This window comes from Moschus berezovskii, chromosome 21 (assembly GCF_049115385.1).
Source record: "Moschus berezovskii isolate FMDL1 chromosome 21, NW_MosBer_1.0, whole genome shotgun sequence".
NCBI classification, from domain to species: Eukaryota; Metazoa; Chordata; class Mammalia; order Artiodactyla; family Moschidae; genus Moschus; species Moschus berezovskii.
The window spans coordinates 67,474,214-67,488,765 of record NC_142480.1 but is presented as its reverse complement, the minus strand read 5'-3'; positions in this window follow the sequence as shown (position 1 = coordinate 67,488,765).

The window sequence follows — 14,552 nt, the reverse complement described above, 5'->3', positions numbered from 1 at the left end:
CCAGGATAACATAGCTTATCTGGAGTTTTTCTGTTTGCTAGTGTGGAGAAAATATTTTTTGTACCTTTCTTGCCCCTGATTGAAAGCAGACTTCAAGTAGTAAGTTATATGTGAGAGCTGTAATTTCCACCAGTAGATTGAGCTCAGTGGCAATGAAGGGAAGCAAAAAGAACTTGAGGGCAGAGTATTCTGAGGGTTATATTTTTCACAAAGTCCAAGGAATGTATTTTTATTTCATCTCCCTATAGAAGTGCCACACTAGATCCAAGATTATAAGAGTGGAAATCAGCTTGGGGTCAAAATTCCCCAACTATAAGGTTGGACTGGAAACACAAGCACGATAAGTGGAATGAGAGGAATGTTCATTATTTAGCTGGAAAGCAGTATTCTTAAATTAATTTACATAAAGAAAAAAGGAAAGAAAGCAAAAATCAAGAGAGCTGTGAGATTTATATTCAGTTCAGTTCAGTTCAGTCACTCAGTTGTGTCTAACTCTTTGCGACCCCATGAATCACAGCCCGCCAGGCCTCCCTGTCCATCACCAACTCCCGGAGTTCACTCAAACTCACCTCCATCGAGTCGGTGATGCCATCCAGCCATCTCATTCTCCGTCGTCCCCGTCTCCTCCCACCCCCAAACCCTCCCAGCATCAGAGTCTTTTCCAGTGAGTCAACTCTTCCCATCAGGTGGCCAGAGTATTGGAGTTTCAGCTTTAGTATCAGTCCTTCCAATGAACACCCAGGATTGATCCCCTTTAGAATGGACTGGCTGGATTTCCTTGCAGTCCAAGGGACTCTCAAGAGTCTTCTCCAACACCACAATTCAAAAGCATCAATTCTTCAGCGATCAGCTTTCTTCACAGTCCAACTCTCACATCCATACATGACCACGGGAAAAACCATAGTCTTGACTAGACGGACCTTGGTTGGCAAAGTAATATCTCTGCTTTTTAATATACTATCTAGGTTGGTCATAACTTTCCTTCCAAGGAGTAAGCGTCTTTTAATTTCTTGGCTGCAATCAGCATATGCAGTGATTTTGGAGCCCAAAAAAATAAAGTCTGACACTGTTTCCACTGTTTCCCCATCTATTTCCCATGAAGTGATGGGACCAGATGCCATGATCTTCGTTTTCTGAATGTTGAGCTTCAAGCCACACTTTTCACTCTCCACTTTCACTTTCATCAAGAGGCCTTTGAGTTCCTCTTCACTTTCTGCCATAAGGCTGGTCATCTGCATATCTGAGGTTATTAATATTTCTCCTGGCAAACTTGATTCCAGCTTGTGTTTCTTCCAGCCCAGCGTTCCTCATGATGTACTCTGCATATAAATTAAATAAGCAGGGTGACAATATACAACCTTGATGTACTTCTTTTCCTATTTGGAACCAGTCTGTTGTTCCATGTCCAGTTCTAACTGTTGCTTCCTGACCTGCATACAGATTTCTCAAGAGGCAGGTCAGGTGGTCTGGGATTCCCATCTCTTTCAGATTTTTCCACAGTTTATTGTGATCCACACAGTCAAAGGCTTTGGCATAGTCAATAAAGCAGAAATAGATGTTTTTCTGGGACTCTGTTGGTTTCTCCATGATCCAGGGAATGTTGGCAATTTGATCTCTGGTTCCTCTGCCTTTTCTAAAAGCTGCTTGAACATCTGGAATTTCACAGTTCACATGTTGCTGAAGCCTGGCTTGGAGAATTTTGAGCATGACTTTACTAGCGTGGAGATGAGTGCAATTGTGCGGTCCCTTATACTGCAAGGAGATCCAACCAGTCCATTCTAAAGGAGATCAATCCTGGGTGTTCATTGGAGGGACTGATGCTAAAGCTGAAACTCCAATACTTTGGCCACCTCATGCGACGAGTTGACTCACTGGAAAAGAGTCTGATGCTAGGAAAGGTTGGGGGCGGGAGGAGAAGGGGACGACCGAGAATGAGATGGCTGGATGGCTTCACTGACTCTGTGGACATGAGTTTGAGTGAACTCCGGGAGTTGGTGATGGACAGGGAGGCCTGGCGGGCTGTGATTCATGGGGTTGCAAAGAGTCGGACACGACTGAGTGACTGAACTGAACTGAACTGATGTGAAACATTGTATTAATAACGACTGAAAGATAGAAAGCACATGATCATCTCAATAGATGCAGAGAATACTTTCAACAAAATTCAACACCCATTTATGATAAAAAACTCTCCAAAAAATTGTCATAAAAGGAAACTACCTCAACATAATGAAGGCCGTATATGCTGATTGCAGCCATGAAATTAAGAGTCTTACTCCTTGGAAGGAAAGTTATGACCAACCTAGACAGCATATTAAAAAGCAGAGACGTTACTTTGCCAACCAAGGTCCGTCTAGTCAAGGCTATGGTTTTTCCAGTGGTCATGTATGGATGTGAGAGTTGGACTGTGAAGAAAGCTGATCGCTGAAGAATTGATGCTTTTGAACTGTGGTGCTGGAGAAGACTCTTGAGAGTCCCTTGGACTGCAAGGAGATCCAACCAGTCAATTCTAAAGGAGATCAATCCTGGGTGTTCACTCAAAGGACTGAATGTAAAGCTGAAACTCCAATACTTTGGCCACCTCATGCGACGAGTTGACTCACTGGAAAAGACTCTGATGCTGGGAGGGATTGGGGGCGGGAGGAGAAGAGGACGACAGAGAATGAGGTGGCTGGATGGCATCACTGACTCGATGGACATGAGTTTGGGTGAACTCCAGGAGCTGGTGATGGACAGGGAGGCCTGGCATGCTGTGATTCATGGGGTCGCAAAGAGTTGGACACGACTGAATGACTGAACTGAACTGAACTGAAATGAAAGAGACGAAAGACCTGCATGCAGAAAACTATAAGACAGTGATGAAAGAAATAAAAAACAACACAAACAAATGGAGAAATATATCATGATTTTGGATTCAGTGTATCAATATTGTGAAAATGACTATACTACCCATAGCAATATAAAGATTCAATGAAATCCCTATCAAATTATCAATGGCATTTTTCACAGAACTAGAACAGAAGTATTCATTATTAAATATGCAAGATAAAACTTTGTGTGCTGTATTTTTGTAAATGCTTTTCAATATACATATCTGTAGTAAGCTTCTTTTACATCCACCAGATTGAAAAGGTGCTATTGAAATTTTTAAATAATTTTAATTTTAAAAGTATGTTTTCAAATGAATAATAAGCAGTATATTTCTTTTCTCAAATAAAATATATCTTTACTATTGTTCAGTCACTGAGTCATGTCCGACTCTTTGTGATCCCATGGATTGCTGTATACCAGGCTTCCCCATCCTTCACTATCTCCTGGAGTTTGCTCAAACTCATGGCCATTAAGTTGGTGATGCTATTTAACCAATCTCATCTTCTGTCTCCCCCTTTTCCTCCTGCCCTCAATCTTAATGAGGTCTTTTACAATAAGTTGGCTCCTCGAATCAGGTGGCATCAGTTTCAGCATGAGTCCTTCCAATGAATATTTAAGATTGATTTCCCTTATGATGGACTAGTTTGATTTCCTTGCTGTCCAAGGGACTCCCAAGAGTCTTCTCCAGCACTACAATTAGAAAGCACCAATTCACAGAATTTAAAATGTGATACTTTCAAATAAACAATAAACAGTATTGGAACAGATACTGAAGCAAAGGCTGGAACATTGGAACAAGCTTAGCATTATTTCACTTTTTTCTTTTGTTTGTTCGTTCATTTAAACATATACCTTAGAACTGCACTTTGTCAAAAACCTTTCCCTTCTTTTTTTAGTCCCTGGTTAACTGAGATTTTTTACTTTCAGATACTGCAAACAGATTTCTAGACATCCACATCCTAAGTGCTCAGTTCAGTTCAGTTCAGTCGCTCAGTCGTGTCCGACTCTCCGCGACCCCATGAATCACAGCACGCCAGGCCTCCCTGTCCATCACCAACTCCCGGAGTACACTCAAACTCATGTCCACAGAGTCGGTGATGCCATCCAGCCATCTCATTCTCCGTCGTCCCCTTCTCCTCCCGCCCCCAGCCTTTCCCAGCATCAGAGTCTTTTCCAGTGAGTCAACTCGTCGCATGAGGTGGCCAAAGTATTGGAGTTTCAGCTTTAGCATCAGTCCCTCCAATGAACACCCAGGATTGATGTCCTTTAGAATGGACTGGTTGGATCTCCTTGCAGTATAAGGGACTCTCAAGAGTCTTCTCCAACACCACAGTTCAAAAGCATTGATTCTTCGGCGATCAGCTTTCTTCACAGTCCAACTCTCACATCCATACATGACCACGGGAAAAACCATTGCCTTGACTAGACGGACCTTGGTTGGCAAAGTAATGTCTCTGCTTTTTAATATACTATCAAGGTTGGTCATAACTTTCCTTCCAAGGAGCAAGCGTCTTTTAATTTCATGGCTGCAATCAGCATCTGCAGTGATTTTGGAGCCCAAAAAAACAAAGTCTGACACTGTTTCCACTGTTTTTCCATCTATTTCCCATGAAGTGATGGGACCAGATGCCATGATCTTTGTTTTCTAAATGTTGAGCTTCAAGCCAACCTTTTCACTCTCCTCTTTCACTTTCATCAAGAGGCCTTTGAGTTCCTCTTCACTTTCTGCCATAAGGGTGGTGTCATCTGCATATCTGAGGTTATTGATATTTCTCCCGGCAATCTTGATTCCAGCTTGTGCTTCTTCCAGCCCAGAGTTCCTCATGATGTACTCTGCATATAAGTTAAATAAGCAAGGTGACAATATACAACCTTGACGTACTGCAAATCCCTCTGGTGCTTGGTTGAATGACAGAATCACACGAAAATGAAAACTCAAAAACTGAACTTCACAGGGGTGGTTCTGTGCCTTCCAACATCTTCTACAGCAAATGCTGACTCAACTTCTTGCCCCCAAAATATGTCTCCAGTATCTTTTGGATCTGCCATGACCACAATGAGTTACCTGTATTTCTTCCAAATACTCGTGTTTACTCTCAACTGTATGTGAATCATATTGTTTCTTATGCCCAAGATTGAAAAATTATTTCCCCGTAGACAAAGTGGCTGTCCATTGTAAAATCATGGTATTTATTTACAAGGAGAGATCTGACCAGAAACTTCTGCTGGACTCCTTTCCAACACTGGGCAGCTGCGACCCTGGGAGGTGGTGCTGTGGCTGCCTAGTCTAGCAGAGAGCTGGTGACGTTGTAGGTGGGATTCTGCTCTTGGTTTACTAGGTGGGATGAGGTGGTGGCTGGTGCTGCTAGCTACCCTTCTAAAACGCAATGCAAAGAGGATATTGTGTATATGCAGCGTTTGCTTGGTTGTTTTTCTTTTTTAATTTTTTTTGCGTCTGTTTTACTTTGCAGTTGTTAAGTGTGTATGCATGGGGAAAAAAAACGTAACAACATGAGTTAAGAGTAAAGTAATCAGGTAGTGACGAGAAAGAACAGTAAGAACAATGGACTTGGTCAACAGAGCTGTGTTGTCAGAGGAGAGACAGTTGTTGGATACTGGGATGCATCATGCAGGGAATGGAGGGAATGGGCTTCAGTGCAGAAGGGAAATTTGCCTTCAGCCACAGTTGGCTTCTGTTCTTTAGAGAAGAAGTACAGTCAGTCTTCTTAATAAGGGTTGTCGCAATCAGAGCTCTGATTGAAGATGGGCAGTCTGCCTACAACAGATGACAGGGATTGTCGGGAAAGAAGGTGGACAATGGAGTCAAGTCAGAAGGCTATTGTTAGAAGGGGAAAAGTTCTGCATTAGTGGCAATAGTCACGACAGGAGGACATGCACAGAAGCAAAGACCACAGAATTGATAGCACTGGTCACTGGCCAATGTCTTGGACTATGAGATAAGAAGAAATTTAAAAGAGGAATCTGAAATTGTGGACATGGAGAACTGATGGGTGATGGTATTGGCTGACTTCAGGGATTGCAAGAAATACACATGTGGGACCAGATGAAAGGGTAGATTTTACAGGATATTAAAGTGGAAATGACAGGGAACCGGAATTCACTCATGGTCTTACAGCTCATGGGGAAACGGATAGGAGTCAGAGGGCCACCCTGTGAAGAAGTTAAGTAGTGGTCCAGCTTGACCTGAGGCAGCTCAGCCTCCTAAGTGCGCAAAGAAGGTAAAAGAGAAACATGCCCTCTTCACAAAAGCATCCTGCCTGACTTGACTGCCCAGACTTACATTTCCTTTCTTTTTCTTCTTTTCAGCTTTCTGTTTATAAAATATATACATGCTTATTCTAGCAAATTTGGAAAGAACAGTTTAGAAATAGGAAAAAAGAAAATTTCTCTGAATTCCACACTTAAAATATTAGCATATTCTTTCTTTCTCTCTTTTATTTTTTCTTTTGGTATTTTCAAAACACTTGGGAAACAGTGAATTGGTGAAACGGGTGAAGGTAGATACTTGTGTTTGTAAAATAAGTTCTGGGGATGTAATGCACAGTAAGGTGACAATGGTTAATAATACTATTGGAAGGACTGATGCTAAAGCTGAAACTCTAATACTTTGGCCACCTCATGCGACGAGTTGACTCACTGGAAAAGCCTCTGATGCTGGGAGGGATTGGGGGCAGGAGGAGAAGGGGACGACAGAGAATAAGATGGCTGGATGGCATCACCAACTCTATGGACATGAGTTTGAGTGAACTCCGGGAGTTGGTGATGGACAGGGAGGCCTGGCGTGCTGTGATTCATGGGGTCGCAAAGAGTTGGACACGACTGAGCGACTGAACTGAACTGAACTGACGACAGTAGTTCTTAAAAGGTTTCATCTGTAAGAAAAAAGTCTATCTATGTGGGGTGATGGATGTTAACTAGATTATTGTTATCATTTTGCAATATATGCATATATTTATGTATCAAATAATTGTGTTGCACACCTGAAACTAATATAATGTTATTTGTCAATTATATCTCAGTCATATAGCACAGGGAGTTCAACCCACTGCTCTCTAACAACCTAGAGGAGAGGGGTGGGCCATTCAAGAGGAAGGGCACATATGTATACTTATGACTAATGCATGTTGTGTGGCACAACATTGTCAAACAATTATTCTCCAATTAAAAATGTTTTAAAAATGGGAAAAAGGGTATACATAAATAAATAAAATAAAACCTGGAAAACACACACACAGTTGAGATGTATATCATTGTTTATACAATTCTTTGTATTAATTTTTCCACTTAATATAAAGCACAAGTAGCTTCAGCATTTTAAAGGTCTTGATTGCAGCCATGAAATTAAAAGACGCTTACTCCTTGGAAGGAAAGTTATGACCAACCTAGACAACATATTCAAAAGCAGAGACATTATTTTGCCAACAAAAGTCCATCTAGTCAAGGCTATGGTTTTTTCAGTACTCATGTATAGATGTGAGAGTTGGACTGTGAAGAAAGCTGATTGCAGAAGAATTGATGCTTTTGAACTGTGGTGTTGGAGAAGACTCTTGAGAGTCCCTTGGACTGCAAGGAGATCCAACCAGTCCATTCTAAAGGAGATCAGTCCTGGGTGTTCATTGGAAGGTGTGATGTTGAAGCTGAAGCTCCAATACTTTGGCCACCTGATGTGAAGAGCTGAGTCTTTTGAAAAAGACCCTGATGCTGAGAAAGTTTGAAGGCAGGAGGAGAAGGGGGTGACAGAGGATTAGATGGCTGTATAGCATCACTGACTCAATGGGCATGAATTTCAGCAAGCTCTGGGAGTTGGTGTTGGACAGGGAAGCCTGGTGTGCTGTGATTCATGGCGTCACAAAGAGTCGGACACGACTGAGCGACTGAACTGAACTGTATAAAGGGGAGAGATGATAAAGCGAAAGAAAGAAGAAAGAAAAGGAAAAAACTAAAAGGAGAAGTCCCACTGAGTTTGCTTTAGTTTTGTTGCATAATGAAGAATTAATTTTGTCCCAGTTCCTAGTATAGGGCTTCTAAAACCCTTGGGATTTCCAAAATAATAAAATAGTCTTTGTTAATCGGAAATGCATTGAATCACTATGCTATTCCTTTCATGATGTAAATGAAAGTAGGTCCAGGTTGGCCCCTAGGTAACTTCAGGATGGGGGCTTGTCTACATGGAAGACTCAACACATGATTTGAGGGTTGGAACTTTGAGCCAAATTAACCTCCAGGAAATAGAGAAGGGCTGGGGATTGAGGTCAATCACATGACCAGTGACTTAAGCAATCATGCTTCTGTAATGCAACTCCAGTAACAGCTCTGAACAAAAAGTGTGAGCACACCGATGTAATGGGAGTGTGATGTGGCCTGATTTAATGAGAAGGTAAGGAGGTTCTTTATACCTCCCTGATCTCTCCATATGCATCTCTTCATTTAACTGGGCCTCCTGATTTGCATCCTTTATAAAAAAACTGTAATCATAAGGATAGCATTTTTCAGACTTTTGTGTCATTCTAGCAAATTATTAAGCATTAGGGGACCACACAGTGACTCCCAAACTTATGGCCAGTCATCTAGAAGCACAGGTAGCCTGGGGATACCTGAAGTGTGCCTAGCACCTGAAGTATGGAGCATCTTGCTGGGGAGCACGGCCTTTAACTTGTGGGGTCTGTGCTAACCCTGATGGTTAGTGCCCAAACTGAATTGTGGCATAACCAGTTGGGTTTCTACCACATTGATCTATTTGAAGAAGGGCCCAGAGGAAGCAAGTTAATATATCAAGTATATCAGGTTTTAAAATAGAGTCACAAAAAGATATTTCTTTTTTATTTCATCAGCTTCCTTCTCACTTAAAAATATTCATTTTCTAAATACAATGAAAATACACATTCTCGGGGCAAAAATGCCTTCAGAAATTGCATATTTAGGCACACTGCCTTCAAAATGTTACTTTCTGTAATGATCTTTGTGTTCATTTACTGTAGCTTGAATTAGAAAACAGATGACTCTATTCAATAATTGACAACATTTTCAATCTGTTAATACTTAATACTTCATTTTTCCTTCCTCATGGTTAAAAATAATCTTATAAACCAGAAAACCCAGCAGTGAGGTGTAGAATTCCAGTTTCTAGGTTATTACACATTTTTTTTTGAAAAACAAATTTTTACTGCTGCAACTCAATAAATCTGCCCCATGTTGACTGAAGGATAGAAAGAGCTTCTTAAATGTGATCTTGTCTGAGGAGTGATTAAATGGTTCCCCTCTCTGAAAGGTCTCAGTTCCTTTTTTGAGTTACTGTCTTTTGACAGGTGTGTTTCTTGTGACTGTTTTGCAAGCAAATATTAGTCAGGCTGAAGTTTCTTTAAAATATTCACCATGAGTGAGTTACCAATATCATGGCTAAAATTTATGAAAATAATTTAATGCAATACTATTTTAATGAAAATAGAAGCTCTTTTCAAGAAGGAAGACCAATGTTCTCTGTGTTACTCAAAAGTACCAAGTTGTTATGGACAATTATTAGGTGCTTAATAATAAGAAACATCTTAGATATATATCTGCACGTGTATATGTGTGCTTAGTCACTGAGTCATGTCCAACTCTGAAACCCTATGGACTGTAGCCTGCCAGGCTCCTTTGTCTTTTGGGATTCTTCAGGCAAGAATACTGGAGTGGGTTGCCATGCCTTCCTCCAGGGGTTCTTCTTAACCTAGGGATCGAACCCAGGTCTTCCGCATTCTTTCATCCAGGTCTTCCAGATTCTTTACCATCTGAGTCACCAGGGAAGTCCCATAGCAAGGCTAGGGGCTCCCAAACTTGGGGTCTAAGTACGTAGTAACACCATGGATCACAAGTCCCTTGAATGTCTGTGATCTGACCAATTAGTAGTTTCAATTCCCAGGAAGTTACGAAATGGTCAAAGAGATCAGGAAAAGTTTGACCAAGAAAGGAGAGTTCGGTCCACATGCCTTGTCCATCTCTGGCTGCTCCTCCAGAGGAGATGTTTGGTGCCTCCTGACATTAACAGATTGGTATAATCCCTTGGCAGGGATAAGGGCTTCTGCCATAAGCCCTATGAGGTCACCACGGAACCACAGGTTAGGACACAACTCTTGCTTTGCACTTTTGTGCATCTCAAACTTTTCAGTCAGTCTCTCACAGGCACAACGTAAAGATAGAAAAGTAAAGCAGAAAATGTGTTTACTAGGAGAACAAAGAACTAGAGTTCTGAGCATTCTTACCTTGTCTTAAAGATCCCGGATGAGCATCCAAGATGAAAGGTTGCTGCTACGAGGCATGAAAACCACCAGGATTCAGGGCCTCCAGAGGAGAGGAATTTGATCTGGGGCCAGACGCAAGATTTGATCACTCAGGGCTTTTTGTGTAGCAAAATTTTATTAAAGTATAAAAGAGTGTGTAAATGTACATTTATCAAAATAAATATACATAGGTAAAGTTAGCTATTTCCCTATTTGTAAATAATAATAAATTATTAACTATTTGTAAACCAAGTAATTATCAAATATCTTTCAAAAATGTAAGATTTCATAATAAAAATAAGCTTAAAAATTGAGAGGAAATGTCATATTTCTGAGAAACAAGGCTAAAAATGTTGAAGTAAAGTTGATCTACAGTGTTATGTTAATTCATATATACAGCATAATGATTTTGTTATTTATACACATATATATGTGTATCCCCTATAGGAGGACATAACAACCCACTCCAGTATTCTTGCCTGGAAAATCCCATGGACAGTGGAGCCTTGTGGGCTACAGTCTATAGGGTCGCACACAACTGAAGCAACTTAGCATGCGCTCACACATAAATGTGTATATATATTCTTTTTCAAGAGCTATATGGTATGTTTTGTTTATTTTATATATAGTAGTAAGTATATGTTTATGTCAAACTCCTAATTTATCCCCCCCCCTTTCCTCTTTGGTAACCATAAGTTTGTTGTCTCTGTCTGTCTCTCTCAGTTTTATAAATAAGCTCATTTGTGTAATTATTTTTTTTAATTCCACATATAAGTGATATCATGTAATATTTATTTTTCTCTGTCTGACTTCACTTAGCATGATCATCTCTAAATCCATCCATGTTACTTCAAATGGCATTATTTCTCTCTTTTTTATGGCTGAGTATTGTTCAACACCTTCTTTATACATTCACCTGTCAATGGACATTTAGGTTGTTTCCATGTCTTGACTATTGTGAATAGTACTGCTTTGAACATTAGGATACATGTATCTTTTTGAATTAGAGTTTTTCCTGGGTAAATGCCCAGGAATGGGATTTCTGGATCATATGTTAATTCTACTTTTAGTTTTCTGAGAAATTTCAATATTGTTTTGCACAGTGGCTGCACCAACTTACATTCCCACCAACAGTACAAGAGGGTTCCCTTTTCTCCAAACTCTTCCCAGCACTTGTTATTTGTAGACCTTTAAATAATGGTCATTCTAACTAATGTAAGGTGATACCTCATTGTAGTTTTGATTTGCACTTTTCTAATAATTAGTGGTGTTGAGCATCTTTTCATGTGCCTATTGGCCATCTGTTTAACACTGCCCATTTTGATGAAATGCATTCCCTCTGGGCTATCAGAACTGTTATACTCTTTTATTTTTTTAAATTAATTTTTATTGGAGTATAGTTGCTTTGTGGGCATCCTCAGTGGCTCAGCAGTAAACAATCTGCCTTCAATTCAGGAGACGCAGAAGGTGTTGGTTTGATCCCTGGGTCGGGACAAGCCCCTGGAGGGGGAAATGACAACTCACACCAGTATTCACACTTGAAGAATCCCATGGACAGAGAAGTATGATGGGCTATAGTCCATGGGGTAGCAAAGAATGCGACATGAGTGAACATGAGTATGCATACGTATAGTTGATTTATAATCTTGTGGTAGTTTCTACTGTACAGCAAAGTGAATCAGCTACATGAATACACATATTCCCTCTGTTTTGGATTTCTTTCCAAAGACAGGTCACCACAGAGCATTGAGCAGAGCTCCTTAAGCTATACAGTAGTTTCTATATTTTATACATAGTGTTACCCACTTTTTAATGTTTTATTCTCTTGCACCAACAAAATTAACTATATGAACTATCAGAAAAAGCTAGAAAAATAATACAAGAAGACTAAATCAACACATGCCCCAAATCACAACAGGCACCTGTGGTTGCTTCATGTTTTTGCATCACATTTGTTTCCCTCTTTCCCCCAAAACACACATATTACAAGGGTATCATTGATGAGCTTGGGGGAAGAAGCAGAGATGCCCTATCTCTGAAATCAAAAAGTCCCACCCAGCCACTACACTGCCCCTGTAGCCCTCTCTGCCTCCATCATGCATCCTGCCCTTACTTCACACATCTGCCTGGGAGGTGTGGCTGTGCCTGGCCTTAAAAGGGAAGAGGTGAGGAACCAGGAGAGGGGAGGTATTTGCTAATCCTACAACCTCTCCCAGCCGACCTGGGGGAACAGTGTATGTAGGGAGATTGCTGGTGGACAAGGACAGGCCTCTCCCTAGGCACATCGGGTTTGAAACACATCTCCTTCCAAGAAGTAAGGCCAGGAGGGACCCTGATTCCTTGGATATGGATAGTTGTAGGTTTTAATTTCCTATCTTTAGAGAAATGTGCTGTTTTTACACTGTATTGGAACAAATAGATTTCTGTCTCACAATTTGTGTAGCAAATTAAAAGCATTTTCAACAGCCATGTCACAAGTCAATCCTTTTCTCTTTGGTTACTTGGATGGAGCTGGGAAGGACCCTGACCCTTCTGTCAATCTGTTCCTGCTTTATTCCACTACCTCCTGAGACATCTCAAAGTTCTGATAACTTCCCTGTATCTTACTGAATTCACTTGTAAATAGCACCTTCTTGTCTTATGGAGTATACAAAATTCAACAAGTAGATCCTGAATGTGAAATATTTGGGATGTGGCCAGTTTCAGATTAATTATTTAATGAGGTGAGATTCACTCTTTCAAAGGATGTCTTCATTTTGGAGACCAATGTGGAAAGTATATGGGAATCAGAATCCCCAAGATCTAGCCAAACCCTGCCTCATCAGATCTATAACTCTAGAAATGCTATTTAACCTTTTTGCATCTTGATGTCATTACCTTTAAAATGGGTATAACGTGCTGTGTGTGCTAAGTCACTTCAATTGTGTCCAACCCTTTGAGACCCCATGGACTATAGCCCTCCAGACTCCTCTGTCCATGGGATTTTCCAGGCAAGAGTACTGGAGGGGGTTGCCATTTCCTCCTCCAGGGTATTTTCCCAACCTAGGAATTGAACCCACATCTCTTCTGTGTCCTGCATTGGCAGGCAGGTTCTTTACCACTAGCACCACTATGCACTCTATCATGGGTGTAATAATTCATCTCAGATAGTTGTAAACTCATGACCTTTTAATGTGCCAACTTGGCTAAACTGAACTACATTTCCCAGAATTTCCTTCCCCAGGTATGTTTCCAGTTACAGGACGTTTTGCATAACTTTCTAGGCAGAAGTGAGGCAGCAGCTGTGTTGATATTGCTCTTGGCATGTTGAGCAGAGATGCACGTGCTATCTTACTCGGGTGTTTCCCAGGGGCCGCCAGCTTGGCACCTGCTCCACCTGCCCTGATCCTCCCTCAGCACCTCCCTCTCCCAAATCAGGATTGTGTTTAGCTCTACAACAAACAGCGTCAGCTTCTCCTGCAGGAAATCTGCGTCATCAAAACTGGAGGTCTTTTGATGTTGTAATATTAGCTCTCCTTAAAAAAAAATGCCTTGATTTGCAGGATTTACCAATTCACATGGTGTAAATACATTCTTTGCAGCTGATTTCACCCTGACACTATGGTGTCACTGAATGTGACTCTTAGCAGCTAATATGTACAGGCCCCAGCACACTGCTGCTGGTGGCAGACAGTCTGTTTTTGTCAGTTATAATGCATGCTGTGAGCTCCAGCTTCTCTCCACACTATATCCATCTACCCTTACTATCTGCTCTGCAACTTCAAGTTGCAGTTTAGATGAGATGACATCAGCCTTTCACAGGCTTTTAACCAATTCTCACAATTGCATAGAATCTAATTCCTAGAACAATCCCTGTATATACATGTATACATAATTCCTAACAGTCTCACATGTCTGATTGAATACAGACCCTTAACTAATACGAGAAGTTTGAGATAAGTCATGTGAAATATCCGGAAATAGCAACTGTACACAGGAGACATTAAAAAATGCTGATTTCCCATGTGGTATATGCATACACATATATATAATGTATGTCAGTCACCTCAGTTGCTCATTCATGTCCGAACCTTTGCAACCCCATGGACTGCAGCATGCTAGGCTTCCATGTCCATCACCAACTCCTAGAGCTTGCTTAAACTCATCTCCATTAAGTCAGTGACGCCATCCAACCATCTCATCCTCTGTCGTCCCCTTCTTCTCCTGCCTTCAATCTTTCCCAGCATCAGGGTCTTTTCCAATAAGTCAGTTCTTCACATCAGGTGGCCAAAGTATCGGAGCTTCAGCTTCAGCATCAGTCATTCCAATGAATATTCAGGACTGATTTCCTTTAGGATGGACTGGTTGGATCTCCAAGGGACTCTCAAGAGTCTTTTCCAACACCACAGTTCAAAAGCATCAGTT